The sequence below is a fragment of the Dasypus novemcinctus genome, chromosome 30 (genome assembly GCF_030445035.2).
Source record: "Dasypus novemcinctus isolate mDasNov1 chromosome 30, mDasNov1.1.hap2, whole genome shotgun sequence".
Taxonomy (NCBI): domain Eukaryota; kingdom Metazoa; phylum Chordata; class Mammalia; order Cingulata; family Dasypodidae; genus Dasypus; species Dasypus novemcinctus.
The window spans coordinates 43,592,569-43,611,883 of record NC_080702.1 but is presented as its reverse complement, the minus strand read 5'-3'; the positions used below and the strand labels follow the sequence as shown (position 1 = coordinate 43,611,883).

Here is a 19,315-nt window from a genome sequence, read left to right as displayed (position 1 = left end):
GCGACTTTACTAAACTCATTTATGAGTTCTGGAAGCTTTGTTGTAGATCTCTCAGGGTTTACTATGTATAGGATCATGTCATCTGCAAATAATGAAATTTTGACTTCTTCCTTTCCAATTTGAATGTCTTTTTTGTCTGGGTCTTGCCTCAGTTCTCGAGCAAGTACTTCCAAGACAATGTTAAATAGGAGCGGAGACAATGGGCATCCTTGTCTTGTTCCTGACTTTAGAGGGAAGGATTTTAGGATTTCTCCATTGTAAACAATGTTGGCTGTAGGTTTTTCATATATACTCTTTATCGTGTTCATACAATTTCCTTGTATTCCGATCTTTTGGAAGGTTTTTATCAAGAAAGTGTGCTGTATTTTGTCAAATGATTTTTCTGCATCTATAGATATAATCATGTGATTTTTTTTCCCTTGAATCTGTTTATATGGTGTATTCCATTGATTGATTTTCTTATGTTGAACCATCCTTGCATACCTGGCATGAATCCCACTTGGTCATGGTGTGTAATTCATTTAATGTATTGTTGAATACAATTAGCAAGTATTTTGTTAAGTATTTTTGCGTCTAGGTTCATTAGAGAAATTGGTCTGTAATTTTCCTTTCTTGTGATGTCTTTTTTGGCTTTGGTACTAGGGTAATGTTGGCATCATAAAGGAGTTAGGCAATGTTCCTTCCGTTTTGATTTTTTGGAAGAGTTTCAGCAGGATTGGTGGTAGTTCTTTCTGGAATGTTTTGTAGAATTCACCTGTGAAGCCGTCTGGCCCTGGGCACTTCTTAGTTGGGAGGTTTTTAATGACTGATTCTATCTCTTTACTTCTGATTGGTTTGTTAAGATCATCAATTTCTTCTTTTGTCAATAAGGGCTGCTTATGTGTTCCTAGGAATTTGACCATTTCCTCTGAATTGTCATTTTTGTTGGAATATAGTTTTTCAAAGTATCCTCTTATGGTAGTCTTTATTTCTGTGGGGTCAGTGGTGATATCGCCATTCTCATTTCTTATTCTGTGTATTTGCATCTTCTCTCTTTTTTTCTTTGTTAGTCTCGCTAAAGGTTTATCAATTTTGTTGATCTTCTCAAAAAACCAACTCTTGGACTTGTTTCTCTTTTCAAGTGCTTTCTTATTTTCTATTTCATTTAGTTCTTCTCTTATCTTTGTTATTTCCTTCCTTCTTATTCCTGTTGGATTACTTTGATGTTTTTTTCCTAATTCCTCCAAATGTGCTGTTAGTTCTTCAATTTTTGCTCTTTCTTCTTTTTTGATATATGAATTTATGGCTATAAATTACCCTCTCAGTACTGCTTTTGCTTCATGCCATAAATTTTGGTATGTTGTGTTATCATTACCATTTCTTTCAAGGTAGTCATTGATTTCTTTTGAGATTTCCTCTTTGACCCACTGTTTTTCTAAGAGTGTGCTGTTTAATTTCCAAATCATGGTGTGAAATCTGGACCTCTGACCCTTGCAAATTTCCAGCTTCACTCCACTGTGGTCAGAGATATTATTTTGTATGATTTCGATCTTCCTGAATTCATTAAGCCTTTCTTTGTGGCCTAGCATGTAGTCTATCTTGGAGAATGATCCATGTGAGCTTGAGAAAAATGTATATCCTGCTGTGTTTGGGTATAATGATCTGTATATGTCTATTAGATCCTGCTCCTCTAATATACTGTTCAAATGATTTGTTTCTTTAGTGATTCTCTTTTGAGATGTTCTGTCCAGAGTTGATAGTGGTGTATTAAAATCCCCCACTATAATCGTAGATGCATCTATTTTTTCGCTTAGTTTTTCCAGCGTTTGCCTCACGTATTTAGAGGTGCCCTTGTTAGGAGCATAAATATTTATGATTGTTCGATCTTATGGACAGATTGTCCCTTTCATTAAAATTTAGTATCCTTCTTTGTCTCTCACAATTGTTTCTCATTTAAAGTCTATTTTGTCTGATATTAATATAGCTACTACAGCCTTTTTTTGGTTATTGTTTGCTTGTATGATTGTTTTCCAGCCATCCACTTTCAACCTCCATGAATCTCTGGGTCTAAGATGTGTCTCCTGTAGACAGCATATAGATGGGTCATATTTTCTTATCCATTGTCCCAGTCTGAATCTTTTGTTAAGTGAGTTTAATCCATTGACATTCAGTGTTATTACTTTCAAGGAATTGTTTGTGTTAGCCATATTTTGATTGGACTTGTGTTTGTCATATTTTGTTTGTTTTATTTTCCCTTCCCCTTTTTGTCTTTTTTTTTTTTTTGCTCTTACACTCTCCTCCAACTCTGCCTGTCCTGTTTTTTCCTTTCTTCCTGCAGAACTCCCTTTAGAATTTCTTGAAGGGGAGGTTTCTTGTTGGCATACTCTTTCAGTTTCTGTTTATCTGTGAATATTTTGAACTCTCCATCATTTTTGAATGCTAGGTTAGCTGGATAGAGTACTCTTGGTTGGAAATTTTTTTCCTTTAGTACCTTGACTATATCATACCACTGCTTTCTTGCCTCCATGGTTTTTTTTTTTTTTTTTTTTTTTTAGAGGTCCTACCATTTTTTTTTTTTATTTTATTTTATTATTGACTTTGTAATAATATTACATTAAAAATATATATGTGAGGTCCCATTCATCCCCACCCCCCCTTCCTCTCCCCCCCCAACAACACTCGTTCCCATCATCATGACATATCCATCGGATTTGGTAAGTACATCTTTGGGCACCTCTGCACCTCATAGACAATGGTCCACATCATGGTCCATACTCGCCTCCATTCCATCCAGTGGACCCTGTGAGGATTTACAATGTCCGGTGATTACCTCTGAGGCACCATCCAGGGCAGCTCCATGACCCAAAGACGCCTCCACCTCTCATCTCTTCCTGCCTTTCCCCACACCCATCTTCCACCATGGCCACTTTTCCCAATCCAATGCCACCTCTTCTTTGTGGACATTGGATTGGTAGTGTCCATTGCACCTCTATGTCAAGAGGATTGCCTCCATGGTTTCAGATGAGAAATCAGCACTTAATCTTATGGAGCTTCCCTTGTATGTGATGGTTTTCTTTTCTCTTGCTGCTTTTGGAATTTTCTCTTTGTTTTGAGCATTGGATAATTTGACAAGTATATGTCTTGGGGTGGGCCTGTTGGGGTTTATGATGATTGGGGTGCACTGTACTTCTTGTATATGTACTGGCTTTCAGTAGATTTGGGAAGTTTTTGGCCATTATTTCCTGCAACACTCCATCTGACCCCTTTCCCTTCTCTTCTCCTTCTGGAATGCCTATAATATGTATGTTTGAGCATTTTGCATTAGCATTCAGGTCCCTAAGTACTAGCTGGATTTTTTCTTTTTATTAACCAATTCTACTATCTGTTTGATTTCCGATGTACTGTCTTCCACATCACTAATTCTCTGCTCTGCCTCTTCTAGTCTGCTGATATTTGCTACAAGTGTATTTTTGATTTCTTGAACTGTGGTGTTCATTCCTATCATATCTGTTATCTTTTTGCATATGTATGCAATTTCCCCTCCAAGTGTTGTCTTCATGTTGTTAACCTCTTCCTTTACTTCATTAAATTTGTTGGTGATAAATGTTCTGAGATCCTTCATTACTTGTGCAAAGTTCTGCTCCCCTTCCTGATTTTTAGTTTGTTGATTAGATTCAGCCATGTTTTCCTGATTACTGGTTTGGTTTGTAGATTTTTGTTGCTGTCTGGTCATCATTTTTCTTGACGGGTTTAATCAGTTCCTTAGCTTCTTTGTCTAGTCTTGGAGATTAATTAGCTGTTGTTTTTGCATAAGTGTTATATCTTCTCTTTGTCACTTTGTTCTTCTTATTTTAATTTTTTATTGCTGGTTTAATTCACTTTAAAGGAAAATATTAGGGCTAGGGAAAGGCAATTGTGTAAGCAAGGAAAAAGTGTAAAGAAGTATTGGTGATATATGTTAACAGAGCAACAATATGAGGTCTGGGAGGATGGATGTTTAGATTCATGTAAGTTGTGTAGAGTTATAGCAGTAGGTAGAGTACCTGTAATGAGGTAGTCGACTGAATATGGGAGGAATATGGTATGAATTAAAAAGCTATTGTTTTTGTGAGAGAGGGAAAGAGAAAAGAAAGGCAATAGTTTCAAGAGGGCATAACAGACAGAAAACAAAACAAAGGTATTAGAAATTAAGAGTTAGACACTTTGTGGATTAAAGAAAGGAAGGTGCAATATAGGAGAGACAGTAGATGATGGAGGATATCAAGATGTAGGGGAAAGGGGATAGTGTAGGTAGCCAAAATCTATTCACACAGAAATGAGGCAGTGGAGGGTGAGGAAACCCAGAAAATGTGAGGTGTTTCCTGCAGCACCTATTGTATAATTAAGATAAAATAAAATAAGAAGAAAATGAGGGACAAGAGAGAGAGAAAAAAGAGAAGAAAGGAAGAAAGAAAAAGGGGGTGCGTAAAGGGCGGGGAACAGGTAAGGAAAAGAAAAAAAAGATATACACCAACCACAACAGCAACAACAACAACAAAAAAAAAACCTGAATAACTGAAAAAAAAAGACTTTGGAGGATACGCTGTGAGAAAAGACTATGGGATAATGCAATGTTAGCAATCAGAACATTTAAAAAAATAAAAGTAAAACAAAACAAAACAAAACAAAAAAGGAAAAATGCAAACGTTGAGGGTTAGGACATTCAAGGACCTCAGATGGACCTCAGGGCATGATGGATTCAGGGATGGAAAGTCTGAGATATTGAAGACTCAAGAGGTGTGAATCTCTGGGGTGTGGACCAACAGGATTTAGGGAACTCAGAGATGGCAACCTCAAGTCAGGTTAACAGGGAGCCTGGGAACACTGCAGTGCATCACAGCCTTCAGGGATCCCCACAGCTGGGTGCCAGCCCTATGGGTGAGGTCACATCGCAAGCTTTATCTTGTGTGTCTGTACCCCACAATTCACTCACTCACTGGGGCCTATTCTGTGGATGTATCACCAATTCGACTTCAGGACCCCTCCCACCCTGTAATCCCCTGGAATGGCCACATGGGGGCGCCTCTGCACTGCAGCCAATTTAATGATGGAGATCAATAGCCAGGCCCGGGGGTAGGGCTCCAGCTAGAAATGCTAATAACAGAGTCCAAACCCGAAATTCCCATGCTTCGCAAAATATTCCCCTAATTGGCTTTCAGACTTCTCCCACCCTGCCAGACCCTGGTGGTGTCTTTTTAATGCTATCAATTTAAGTCCACTGCAGATCAGCAGCGGGGCTTGGGGGGGCGGGGCTCTAGGCGGAAGTGCTGTTATTTGTGTCCGCAATCAAAAATTCCCCTTCTTCGCAATAAAACTCCCGTTTGTCTCCCCAAATCGGTCTGCAAGGGCCTCCTGTCCTATTAACCCCCCAATAGGCTGCTCAGGGCTTATTAATTCCCCAGTACTGCAGAGCCTCAAAAAAAAAACACTGCTGCAGGGCCTGGTGCCACGGCTCTGCCCACCCTAGGAGGGAGAGTCCCACGCGCAGCCTGGACCCCCGTGTAATAGAGTCTCAATTATATTTTATATACACATTTTCTCTGTTACCTTCCCACCAAATCAATGTCCAGACACCTCCTGCCCTGCAAAAATCCTGAAACAGCCTGGTCCCAAAGAACCTCCAATGCTGCCCAGGCACTACTTTGCAGGAGATATTATCAGGTATGCTCACTCAGCCACCATCTTGCCCCGCTCCCCTTTTTTTTTTATTTCTATCCCTCTCTTTTTTTCTTTTTCTCTTTACCCCTTTTCTCATTATTCTGACACTTAGGAAATAGAATATGGGTTGAAATTGGGAGCCAATGCCTAATGTGTGTAGCATTATTAATCAGGTTAATTGTAAAAGTGTGGAAATGAATAGAGTTGTTATGTTGTGTAATTGCCAAATATTTTCTCCCATTGAATCGATGGCCTTTTAATCCATTTAAGAAAGCCCTGTGAGTTGCAAAAGTGTTATATTTTGATGAAGTCTCATTTATCTACTTTTTTTCTTTTGTTGCTAGTACTTTGGGTTTAAGGTTTAAGAAATTACCACCTATCTCAAGATCTTCAAGATATTTTCCTACTTTTTCTTGTAGTAATTTCATGGTTGTTCTACTTATATTTAGGTCCTTGATCCATTTTGAGTTAATTTTTGTGTAGTTTTTTTTTCAAATTCTACTCAATTTATTCATTTTTTTAAAAAATATTGCATTCAAAAAATATGAGGTCCCCATTCGCCCCCACTGCCCCCACCCCACCGTTCCCCCCACAGTAGCACTCTCCCCCATCCTCATGTCACATCCATTGCATCTGGTGAGTACATCTCTGGGCATGGCTGCACCCCATGTCCCATGTTCCACACCATATCCCACACTTTCCCACGTTCCATCCAGTGGGCCATGGGAGGACATATAAAATCCAGCAATTGTCCCTGGGGCACCACCCAGGACAACTCCAAGTCCCAAGAATGCCTCCACATCTCTTCTCTTCCTCCCCTTCCCTGCACCCAGCAGCCACCATGGCCACTTTTTCCACATCAATGCCACATTTTCTCAATTATTAACCACAAGAGTTCATGAATAGAATATCATTAAGTCCATTCTGATACTTACTGCATTCCTCCTTCCTGTGGACCTTGGCTTGGTTGTGTCCATTCCACATCTATGTCAAGAGGGGGTTTAGATTCCACATGGATATTGGGTGCAATCCTCCTGCTTTCAATTGTAGGCACTCTAGACTCCATGATGTGGTGGTTGACATTCTTCAACTCCCTGTTAGCTGAGTGGGGTAAGTCCAATAAATCAGAGTGTAGGAGCTGAAGTCTGTTGAGGTCAGGGCCTGGCTATCATATTGTCAGTCCAGAGATTCAAATCCCCTAGATATATCTTAAACCCCAGCACCAACTACAATTCCAGTAAAGTAGCATGAAAGGCTTTTGAAAAGAGAACCCATCTGAGTCCAGCTCCATCACGCAGAAACACCAGCTCCAAAGAAGGGCCAACTGACATGACAGTGAACCCCATCTGCCATGACCATAGAACCTGTGGGGTCTCCCCAGCCCTCAAAAGAACCAATACCTGGGGTTGTATCCACTCCATCTGTCTCTGAGACTCTGCTCAGGTGTGCATAAGGGCAATCCTTCTGACAACCTCCAGACTCTTTTTTAGAGACTCATAGCCATATAAACTCATTTCTCCTTTCCATTTCCCCCTTAATTTAGGTCAAACAGCATTTTTAACTCCTGTTATTATATGTAGACAGGGATATTCTGCTGATCCGCATTGAACCTTCCGTACAAGGTCATTTTCCAGTCGCATCATCAGTTGGTAGTTGATAGTGATCCCTTGGTGCCAGGGAGGCTCATCCCCGGGTGTCATGTCCCATGCTGGGGGGAAGGCATTGCATTTACATGCTGAGTTTGGCTTCGAGACTGGCCACATTTGAGTAACACAGAGGCTGTCAGGAGGGAACTCCTAGGCACAGTGCTGCTCTAGGCCTTGTTCTTATTTCAGGCGTATAGGCTCACAAGCATAGTCATTAGCATCAGGGGCTCACTGTAGGACCCTCATTCCTTCCTGATCCTTACCATTGCACCTGAGGGACTGCCACTGCTCCCCTAGGGACCATGACAGAGCCCCCCCCAGCCAGTAACCCAGTACCCCCCCAGCTGTTGTTTTTAATTGTTTCCACTATGAGTATATCCAATCATTTCCATGCCCCCTGGGCATATGCCCTGTGATTTTTGTGTAGTTTGTGAGAGAGTGGGCTTTCTTTCTTTTGGCTATAGCTATCCTGTTCTTCCAGCTCCATATGTTGAATAGTTATTGGCCCAGGTGGGTGGGCTTGAAAGCATTGTCAAAAATAGCTTTACTGTAGATGTGAGGTCAAATTCTGAGTTCTCGTTTTTCTTCCATTTGTCAATCTGTCAGTTCTTATGCCAGTACCATGCTGCTTTTACAACTGTAGCTAAGTAATATACTTAAAGTCATAAAGTGGTAGTCCTCAAATTTTTTCTTCTATTTCAAGACATTTTTTTTTTTATTATACAGGGTGGCTTATCCTTCCAAACAAATTTGATTATTGGATTTTTCAGGAGATTCTAGATATACAATAATATCATCAGTGAATAGTGAAAGTATTATTATTCATTTTGTATTTGGGTGTCTTTTATTTCTTTTTCTAACCTAGCTGCTGTAGCTAGCATGTAATATTGAATAATAATGGTGACAGTGGACATCTTTGTCTTGCTCCTTATCTCAGTGGAAATGTTACTAAACTTCCTTCCACCATAAATAACTCCTCTCCCCCACCCCAAGATATTCAGTGCAAGCAATCCCCCTGGCTCATTGCAGCTGACTGAGAGAGGAAAAACAACTTCTCCCCATCATCTGTTAAAAGTGAAAAGGCACTCTCCTTGTCTGCTGACCCTCAAAGCAGGTCCTTCTGGAAGCCTTTGGCTCTTTCTCCATTGTTTCTGTGAGGAACTGAGACTTGCCTGCCTAATCTGATGCTATCTTCCCATAACCCCACATATATTCTTACTCATTTTGAAAACACAAAGAAAAGGAAGCAGGAGAAGCCTCTGCTCATTCTATTCTTCCACTGTAATGAAGAATTCAGAGCATATATTAATCAGTGTGTGTATACACTAATGTATTGAAAGATAAATCCTGTGAAAGAGGTTAATCAGTTTAAGAGAATAAATTGTTGTGGCATGTGCAGGATTTTACAGAGAATGGACCAGGAAGCACTTTACATGTTGGACATGAACAGAATCAGGATTGAGGAGTGTACATTTTGTTTTTCAAGAAGGAGCTCAACACCCTATGATCTAGAACACTTAAGAGAAGAACACCAAGAAATGTGAGACAGAGAACTGCTTCATCTATTACTGGGCCAGATAAAAATGACTGAATTCTAACAGATATGGGAAATGCACAAGAATAGCAGGTAGATAAAGAGTGATGTGGAGAGCATGACCAGGCAGATGAAAAAAGAACAACTTCTCCATCCATGCCCCATGAGACTGGAGGATCCTCAGCTCCCACCCTGGCAGTTTGTTCCTTCTCAAAACTCATGCTTCCCTTGACTCTCCAACCATATCAACTTTTTCAGTCAGCAGGGGATGACTTTCCTTTTAATGTATATTTTTTCATTATTTATTATTTTATTTTTAATTGTCTTTTTTTAAAGATGCATAGATCACAAAAAATGTTACATTAAAAAATATAAGGGAAGCGGACTTGGCCCAGTGGTTAGGGCATCCATCTACCACATGGGAAGTCCACGGTTCAAACCCCAGGTCTCCTTGACCCATGTGGAGCTGGCCCATATGCAGTGCTCATGCGCACAAGGAATGCCGTGCCATGCAGGGGTGTCCCCCGCATAGGGGAGCCCCACACACAAGGAGTGCACCCCATAAGGAAAGCTGCCCAGCGTGAAAGTAAGTGCAGCCTGCCCAAGAATGGCACCACACACATGGAGAGCTGACATAACAAGATGACACAACAAAAAGAAACACAGATTCGCATGCTGCTGACAACAAAAGTGGATAAAGAAGAAAACGCAGCAAATAGACAAAGAGAACAGACAACCAAGGCGAGGTGGGGGGAAGGGGAAATAAGTAAATAAATCTTTAAAAAAAATGAGGTTCCCATACACCCAACAACCCACTCCACCCACTCCTCCCACATCAACAGTGTCCCTCATCATTGCTGCAAATTCATTGCATTTGCTGAATACATTGTGGAGCACTGCTGTACCACATGGATTATAGTTTACATTGTAGTTTACACTCTCCTCCAGTCCAATCAGTGGGTTATGGCAGGATATACAATATCCTGTGTCTGTTCCTGAAATATCATTTAGGACAACTCCAAGTCCCCACATCACATCTCTTCTTCCCTCTCTGCTTTCAGCAACTCACATGGCTGCTGTCTCCACATCAATGATACAATCTTTTCCATTCTAGAGTCACAATAATTCTATAATAGAATATCAGTAAATCCACTCTAAACCATATTTCATTCCTCCATCCTGTGGACCCTGGGATGGTGATGTCCACTCCACCTCTAAATCAAGAGGGGGTTTACATCCCACATGGTTGATCAATGTGATTCTCCTGCTTGCACTGGTAGGCACTCTCATTTCCCTGGTGTAGTGGTTTGCCATCTTCACCTCCCTCTTAGCTGAACTGGGCAAGTTCAACAAACTGGAGAGTAGGAGTTGCAACTCTGCTGAGACTCAGGACCCAGCTGGCCCATGGCCTGTCCAGAGATTCAAGTCTCCTGAGTATACACCTATCCCAGTGCCAACCACAGGTTCAGTAAAAGTGACAGAAGAGGCATGTGTAGAAAGGCACATCTGAGCCCAACTCCATCACACTTCGGAGCACAAATTCTGAAGTAGGACCCACTGACAAAGCACTGTACTCCAGAACCATATGCCAAAACCATAGAACCTGTGTGTCTCCATAGCCCTCAGGAGAATCAGTACCTGAGTTTGTATCAACTTTGGCAGTCCCCAGGATCCTGCTGGGACATGTGTAAGTGCAACCTCTCTGATCACCTCCCAACTCAATTTTTTTTACTGCACTATGTCTAGACCATGCAGAAGAGAAGAAATTGTTACTCCATCTCAATTTACAAAAACCCAGTATTATTTTATTCCATGCATATACCTGCTCATATCACTGAGAGACAACAGCAGCAAATAAATGAGAACCCCAACTCAATTTAAAGTCTCTTAGCTATATAGACTCATTTATCTTTACCATTTCCCCCTTTTATTCAAGGTTTTTTTCTAGTTGCATCACCAGCTGGTGATTGGCAGTAATCCCTCGGCTCCAGGGAGGCTCATTTCCAGGAGTCATGTCCCATGCTGGGGGGAAGGTAGTGCATTTACATGCTGATTTTGCCTTAGAGAGTGACCTCATTTGAGCAACATGGAGGCTCTCAGGAAGTAACTATTAGGCACCTGCAGCTCTAGGCCTAGTTGAAATATCATACACACAGGCTCAAAAGCATAGTCTTCAGTACCAATGGCTCATCTTTAGATCATCCTTCTTCATGAGTCTTTGCCCTTACAGTTGGGGGATTTTTCCTTTGTGTCAAGCTCTCTGGCATTTTTAAGGTATTCTTATCTTTAGTGCAAGGGCATCCAAAGTTTTGATCATTTCTCACCTTCAAAAGATACTTTTAACTTTGTGATTCCTAGTACACAGACAGACAGTTGCACACATGGTTGGACAGACAGACTCATGAGTTTATTTGTATTTACCCATACTGTGTTTGAGACACTCTACTTCTTTTGGCATATTCTATAATTTTGAAAATGTAATCTTGGTACATATAAGTTCTTATCTCCAAATGTGGAAAACTTGTCCCTCACATGCCTTCACATCTATTTAATATTTGTTTCTTCTATTTCAATAATTCCTGTATCTATAAAATTACCTTCTTTCATTCATTCACAAAATGTATATTTTTGTTACTTTTTTAAAAAAGAAGCTTTATGTTACAGAAACAAAGTGGGGAATACGGGAATCACTTATATTTTTATGTAACGTTTGTGTAATCTAGAGTTTCTTTTAAAATAAATTTTTAAAAAAATATATAAGGGGTTCTCATATGCTATAACCCCTCCCTCTCTCATATTTTCCCATATTAATAACATCTTTCATTACTGTCGTATTTTTATTACAGTTGCTGAACACATATTTAAACATTACTACTAACCATGGTCTATAGTTTACATATTGTTTACACTTTGCACAGCACAATTTTATAGATTTTGACAAAATGTATAAGAGCTTGCATTAGCCAATGCATTTGTTTTTCAAGAACAATTCGAAAGTTCCAAAAATACCCCAATGGTACAGCTATTCTTCTCTTTCCCTCCCATCAGCGCCTCCAGTGACCACTATTATTATACCAATGTTACAAGTTCTTCCATTGCTAGTATAAAAATAAGTCCACTTCAGTTCATTGCTTCACTCCTCCTATGTTTGTTCATTACTCCACCCTGAGGATTTTGGGATGGTGATGCCCAATCTGCCTCTGATTGAGATGTGACACAGATCCCATGGGGTAGATGGATGTAACTGTCTTGCTTGAATTGTAGATACTCTCTGATTTTTGGAGTGGACATTGTCTATCATCATCCTTTTATTTGTTGTCCTGGATAAGTATGATGAACTGAAGAGTGGGTTTTGTCTGCAACACTGCTGAGATTCAGGGCTCAAATGGCATATGTACATCCAGAAGATTTAAGTCTCTGTGAAATACATTTAATGTTTATAGCAATCATTACAGGTTCTTATAAAAGGGGAAGAAGAACTATGAGTAGGAAAACTATAAATAAGTCCAACTATTATACATTGGATAAATAGGTTACCATATATTCCAAGGTAAGTCCCACTGAAGGGGTGTTAATTTTCTAGAGTTATCTACCCCACCTATAGAGTCTAGCTATCTCTAGAGTCCTCAGAGCCACCCCTGATTGAAGCAATGCTTACTGTGGCAGTCAGTGAGAGCTTCCTGAGACATGAATAAGCACAATCTCTGGAATGAGCTCCTAGCTCACTTTGAAATCTCTTAAGCATAGTATCTCTTTTGCATCTAATATTTCCCCTTTTGGTCTAGGTTTTTTTCCAAAGGCATCCCTAGTTTGTGGCTGGTAATAATCCCTCATTGACAAGGAGTCTCATCCCCAGGAGTCATGTCCCATGCCGGGGGGAAGTAGTGAGATTAAATGATGAGGTTGGCTTAGAGAGAGGTCACTTTGATCAACAAGGAGGCTTTCAGGAGGTAACTTTTAGGCACTATATTTTAGGAGGGTAAGTTTCAATTTCACAAGAACAAGGTTCTTGTACTTATACAAGCATACTTATATAAGCATACTTATACAAGTATCGATGGCCTGGCATATTGGTCTGTTCTCCTTCACTAGTATTGCCCATGTCCTTTAGAGATTCTTGCCACTCTATTAAATAATGAGGCAGAACTCCCCAAGATGGGAATTTTAATTTTCCATTGAGTATTCTGTGGATCTTCACTTACTGAGACAAGACTCAATGACCACTTGAATACATCATATTCCATACAGTCGTGCCATAGGTGCAATTTTCCACACTTCCTCCAACCACTGACATCCCACAGAATTGATCCTCCCTTACAACATTGCAAATCTTCTTCAATCCAAAACCTCCATCAAAACAAAGCTAAAGGAGTCCAGTGCCATGTCAGTTGGCACTACTTTAAAGTTTGTGTTCCTGAGTGTGATGGAGTTGGACTCAGATATGACTTTTCTATACACGACTCTTCTGTTACTTTTGCCAGACCTGTGGTTGGCATTGGGGTTGATGTATGCTCAGGAGACCTGAATCTCTGGCCTGTCCATGTGACAGCCAGGCCCTGAGCCTCAGCAGATTTGCAATTCCTACCCTCTTGTTTATTGGACTTACCCTAGTCAGCTAACAGGGAGATGAAGAAGGTCAACCACCACACCAGGGAGCCATGAGTGCCTACAACTGCAAGCAGGAGAATTGCATCCATCATCCATGTGGAATCTAAGCCCCCTCTTGATGTAGAGGGGGACTGGACATAACCATCCCATTGTCCACAGGATGGAAGAATAGCATAGGGATTAGAGTGGACTACTGGTGGGTTCTGCTGGGGAACTATTGTGATTAGTAATGGAAGAAATTGTAGTACTGATGTGGAGAAAGTGGCCATGGTAGCTGCTGATGGTAGGGAGAGGGAAGAAGAGATATGGTGTGAGGGCATTTTCAGGATTTGGAGTTGTCCTGGGTGGTGCTGCAGGGACAGATGCTGGATATCGTGTGTCCTTCCATGGCCCACTGGGTGGACTGGGGCAGAAAGTAGACTACAATGTAGACTACTGCCCATGTGATGCAGCAGTGCTCCAAAATGTATTCACCAGGTGCAGTGGATGTGCCATGATGATGGAAGAGGTTGTTGATGTTTATGGGGACCTCATATTTTTTTAATGTAACATTTAAAGAAAAAGAAGAAAAACAACAAAAAAATTAATTTAATTTAATTTTAAAAAATATTTTTTTCATTGTGCCATTAACCACAATAGTTCTGTTATTTTATGTATATTGACAATTTCTTATGTATTTTCCTCTTGGTCTTACTTTTCTCACTTCATTTTTTCAAGAATTTTAGATTACAGAAAAGTCACATAGAAAATATATGGGATTCTCATACATATCACCTCCCTGCCACATCATACCCTACCAAAAATATCCTGCATGTGTATGTACATTGATAACAATTGATGAACAAATATCAAGGTATTGAAACTAACTGTGATCAATGGTTTATATTAGGGTTTGCATTTTGCATCACACACTTTGATAAGTTTTGACTAAACGTATAATGACCTGTATCCATCATTGTAAGATTATGAAGAACAATTCCAATGTCTCTAAATGCACTGCGTTCTGCCAGTTCTTCCTTTCCCTGCCCCTCAGAATCTATGACATCACTTAAGTTTCAATTTTTATTTTTGTTTCTTTAAGTTAAATTACTTTTCTTTTTCTCACTGTAAATAGTCTAACAGTATCAATTCTTGTTTTTTCTTTGTTTTCTATTTTATTTTTTAATTATTTTTTAAAGTTAAGAGATCACACAAAACGTTACATTAAAAAATATAAGATATTCCCATATATCCCATGCCCCAAACTCCCAACAATTTTTATTGTATTTTTTGAAGATACATAGATCACAAATAATGTTACATTAAAAAATATGAGGTTCCCATACACCCCCATCCCCCCTCATCCCACTCCTCATACATCAACAAACTCTTTCATCATTGTGGCACATACATTGCATTTGGTGAAACATTTTGGAGCACTGATGAACTACATGGATAATAGTTTACATTGTAGTTTACACTCTCCCCCAGTACATTCAGTGGGTTATGACAGGATATAACGTCCAACATCTGTCTCTGAAATACCATTTAGGACAACTCCAAGGCCCAAAAAATGCCCCAATATCACATCTCTTCTTCCCTTTCCCTGCCCTCAGCAACTACCGTGACCAAATTCTCCACATCAATGCTACAATTTCTTCCATTACTAGTCACAACAATTCCATACTAGAATAATAGTAAGTCCAGTCTAATCCATATTTTATTCCTCCATCCTGTGGACCCTGGGAAGGTGACGTCCAATGCACCTCTCTATTGAGAGGGAGCATAGATTCCACATGGATGATGGATGCAATTCTCCTGCTTGCAGTTGTAGGCACTCTCAGTTCCCAGGTGTGGTGAATGACCATCTTCACCTCCCTATTAGCTGATCTGGGTAAGTCCAATGAACCAGAGAGTAGGAGTTGCATCTCTGCTGAGGCTCAGGACCTAGCTGGCATGTGGAGAGTCCAGAAATTCAAGTCTCCTGAGTATACCCCAACCCCACTGCCAACCACAGTTTCAGTAAAAGTGACAGAAGAGGCAAGTGTAGAAAGGTCACATCTGAGTCCACATTCAGGAACACAAATTCCAAAGTATGGTCACTGATATGGCACTGAATTCCAGAGCCATTTGCCATGATCACAGAACATGTGGGTCTCCGTAGCCCTCAGGAAAACCAGTACCTGGGGTTGTATCTACTTTGGCTGTCCCTGGGTTCTTACTGTGGCTTGCATAAGCATGACCCCTCTGATGACCTCCCAACCCTTTTTTGAAGACTCTTAGCCATATAAACTCATTTGTCTTTGCCATTTCCCCCTTTTTTACAAGGTCATAAAGCAGTTTTTAACACCTGATCCTACATGTAGGCTGAGATATTCTACTGGTCTTAGTTGACCCTTTTATTCAAGGTCTCTTTCCAGTTGTGCCACCAGTTAGTAATTAGTAGTAATCACTTGGCAGCAGGGAGGCTGAGCACGAGAACCATGTCCCACGCTGGGGGGAAGGTAATGCATTTACATGCTGAATTTGGCTTAGAGAGTGGCCACATTTGAGCAACATGGAGACCTTCAGGAGGTAACTCTTAGGCAGCCTGCAGCTCTAGGCCCAGTTCATATTTCAGGCACACAGGCTCATAAGCATAGTCATTAGTATCAAGCTCATCTTTGGACGATCCTTCTTCATTGGTCATTGCCATTACACTTGGGTGATTGTTGCTGTTCCATTGGGAAATGTAATATAGCTCACCTGGGTAGGAACTCAGCACTCTCTCTGTTGTGGTTTGTAACTGTAAGTACTATGAAAATACACGACATATATCCGAATATTTTTATATACCCTATATACATGTCCTGGGTAACTACCTCCCAACCATGTGACCCCAATAATAAAACCCCACACAAGTGTTCCTCCCCTGCCATAGTTGAACCTCTCTGGTCCAAAATTTCTTCAAAAATGAAGCCTAATATATTGCCAAATTCAATTAATAGGAAAATGAAATATAGTGATGGGTTTAAAGATTAGAAATAGAATACATACTAATTTAGAAAAACTAAAATAAAGTAAAAATAAATTGGAGTATTAAAAAATGAAAATATTATAAAGCTTTGTTTTTGACATTTTGCCTTTCATCACTGCAATAGGTATTGCCCTGTATGTACAGTGCTAAGGCAATTTCTTTCATTTCTACCTTGTCTATATTTTTTTCTAATTTTTACTTTTTTCTTCACAAAGTTTTAAATCACAGTAATTTACATATACAATATAGGGGACTCCCATATATCCAACATTAAGCCCTTTTCCCCTTCCCCAGCAATGATCTTTTCACATGTTCATGTTACATTTGCTGCAGCAGAGATACAGATATTGAAACACAGCTTTTAAACATGGTTCCATTTTTGTTTACATTATGGTTTATATTTGAGTTTGTACAATTTTCAAAATTTTTAGTTACCTTATGTTTTACATTATAGTTTACTTTTTAACCTATAGAATTTTATACATTTTTGGTGTAATTTAACATGTCCTATACCCATCATTGCATGATCTTGTGAAACATTTCCATTGCCCCCGAGTTACCCTGATTCCATCTATTCTATAACTCCCACTCAGGGCTCACAGTGACATTCAATCTTCACTACTTGAAGTACCAGATTCACAGATACTTGCAACAGTGCTAAGGGCTTGACATACCAGACTGCCCTCACCCATTGGGAGCCAAAATTTCTCTTGAGAAACACAATTCCCTCTGTTTGAGAGCATCAGGCCAACCCAGGATGTGGGTACACCTTCAAACTCACTGTATGGGTCTCCACCCAGTGATATAATACACTATGAAAAAATCAGTACTCACACATTGCCTAGAAGACTCCCCCTGTGCCAGATACCCACTGTTAAGCACCTTAAAAATGTAATCCTTCTTTATTATATGTTCTAAATAATTTTCTCAACATGATAGTTTCAATCACATACCTGACAATCTCCCATGTTCAACTGTTACCCCAACACTTTCCCAAATTCCTTGGGCCATCTAACACATCCTCCAAACCTCCAGCTTATCATAGATTTCACCCATGTAGGCATCAGCTCACAACTTTCCTCTCCCCACCAACTTCCTTTTAGCCTATAATCCAGTCTCTAGCTCTCTGAGACAGCTTGGTTTACTTATTTCACATCAGAGAAGTGATGTAATATTTGTCCTTCAATGCCTGCTTTCCTTCACTAAACATAAGGTCTTCAAGATTTATCCATGTTATCCCATGTGTTCATACTTAATTCCTTCTTATATCTGAGTAGTATTCCATTGTATGTATGTACAACATTTTATTTATCCATTCATTTGTTGATGGGCATTGGGTTGATTCCAACTTTTGGCAATAGTGAATAATGCTGCTGTTAACATTGATGTGCATATATCAGTTTGTGTCTGTTAGAAATCTTGACCTGAAAGGATTTGGGAATGAAGACAAAGAGAGAAGGGATCAGGGGATCTGTGAGTAGAAACTCATCAGACAACTTTAGTATCTACAAATGGCTTTATATATGCTCAAACTATTGTGAAAACAAGCAATGTAGCTACACATTAATAATACTTGTATATTAAAGAACTTATCTCAGAGTACAAAGATTTAGTGTTCCTTTTAAACTGCAAAGTGTGTTTGCTCATTTTTCTCCCTGCCCCTGACAGCTTCATCCTGTTGACCTGAAAGGCTTAATTGCTGCATTCCTTATGTTAAAAGCATGGCTATGGAAACAGCATGTTTCTTCCTGCAAGACAATTAAGGCTTTTGTTTCGAACATTTCCCCCTTTTTGTTTTAGTCGAGGTGAATGTGCCTGTCTTAGGTTGCTCTTCTCTCAAGAGTCTTACCCGTCATTGACTTCCAGCCAAACTCTTCGACTTGGGGAAATTATTGAAGTGCTTTTGTCAGCACCAGATTATTTGCATGTCCCATAGATGCTACACTTTGCAATTTTCTTCTAAAGCACTATCCAGCACAGGTGAAAATCATGAGCAACAAAACAGATATGAATAGCCCTATTCCTGAAGCTGACAGGAAGTGCTGTGACTTCCACCAATTAACTGGATTAAACTTCGTGATATGTGAAATTATATCTGAAAAAATGTCCTCATCATTAGCTACATGCATTTCATTATGAGATATATGTAATATTTTTCTTTGTAGCTCCATTATTTCTAGAGAGATAATACTTTTAAGGCCTAGTAAATGATTTTTAATTTTTTTCCATTCTATACCTGATGAATTATAAGCAAGAGGTGTAATACAAAAGTTGCTTTCATTACAATCACATTTCAACTTTCTTAACACATTTAAACTATACAATTGATCTCCAACATGTAAAACAGCTGATTCTAAATCATTCACCCAATTATTCAACTTTTCATCAATGTGTTCTTGGCTATGCCACAAATCACTAGCATTTTTATGCCAATCATGTACACATTGCTGTGTTTGCATGGTTTCATGTAAAGCTATGGCTGTGGTAGCAGCTGCTGTAATAATTCCAATCAGTCCCAGATCCTGACAATAAGGAGTCCAATAAAATGTTTTGTTCACTTCAGAAATTCTTGTGCCATGTGGAGCAGCAACTGGCTTTCAGGGGAGGATTGCCAAATCCATGTCATTTTTACAGTTATCGAAATGCCTCTTCTTCTTTTTGCAATCATTATTTTATTTCTCCACCCTGCAACACACTTTCTGATAGACAAGTATACAAAGAACCATTTTCATAAAACAATGAGTCATTCCTAAGAGTTATCTTACCAGTTATGAAAATAAATGGATCTCTAACACAGGCCTTAAGATTATATGTTTGATTAAGGGTGAAATAGTGTCCTGTATTATTTTTATTTCC

General features: G+C 39.6%; 1 non-coding gene across 1 annotated transcript; it reads right to left on the bottom strand.

The window, feature by feature from the left end:
- Positions 1–10,592: 10,592 nt before the first annotated feature.
- Positions 10,593–10,722, bottom strand: LOC131276975 (small nucleolar RNA SNORA20). The gene has a single exon (XR_009184188.1). It is a non-coding gene; the product is annotated as a small nucleolar RNA SNORA20 (small nucleolar RNA).
- Positions 10,723–19,315: the final 8,593 nt, after the last annotated feature.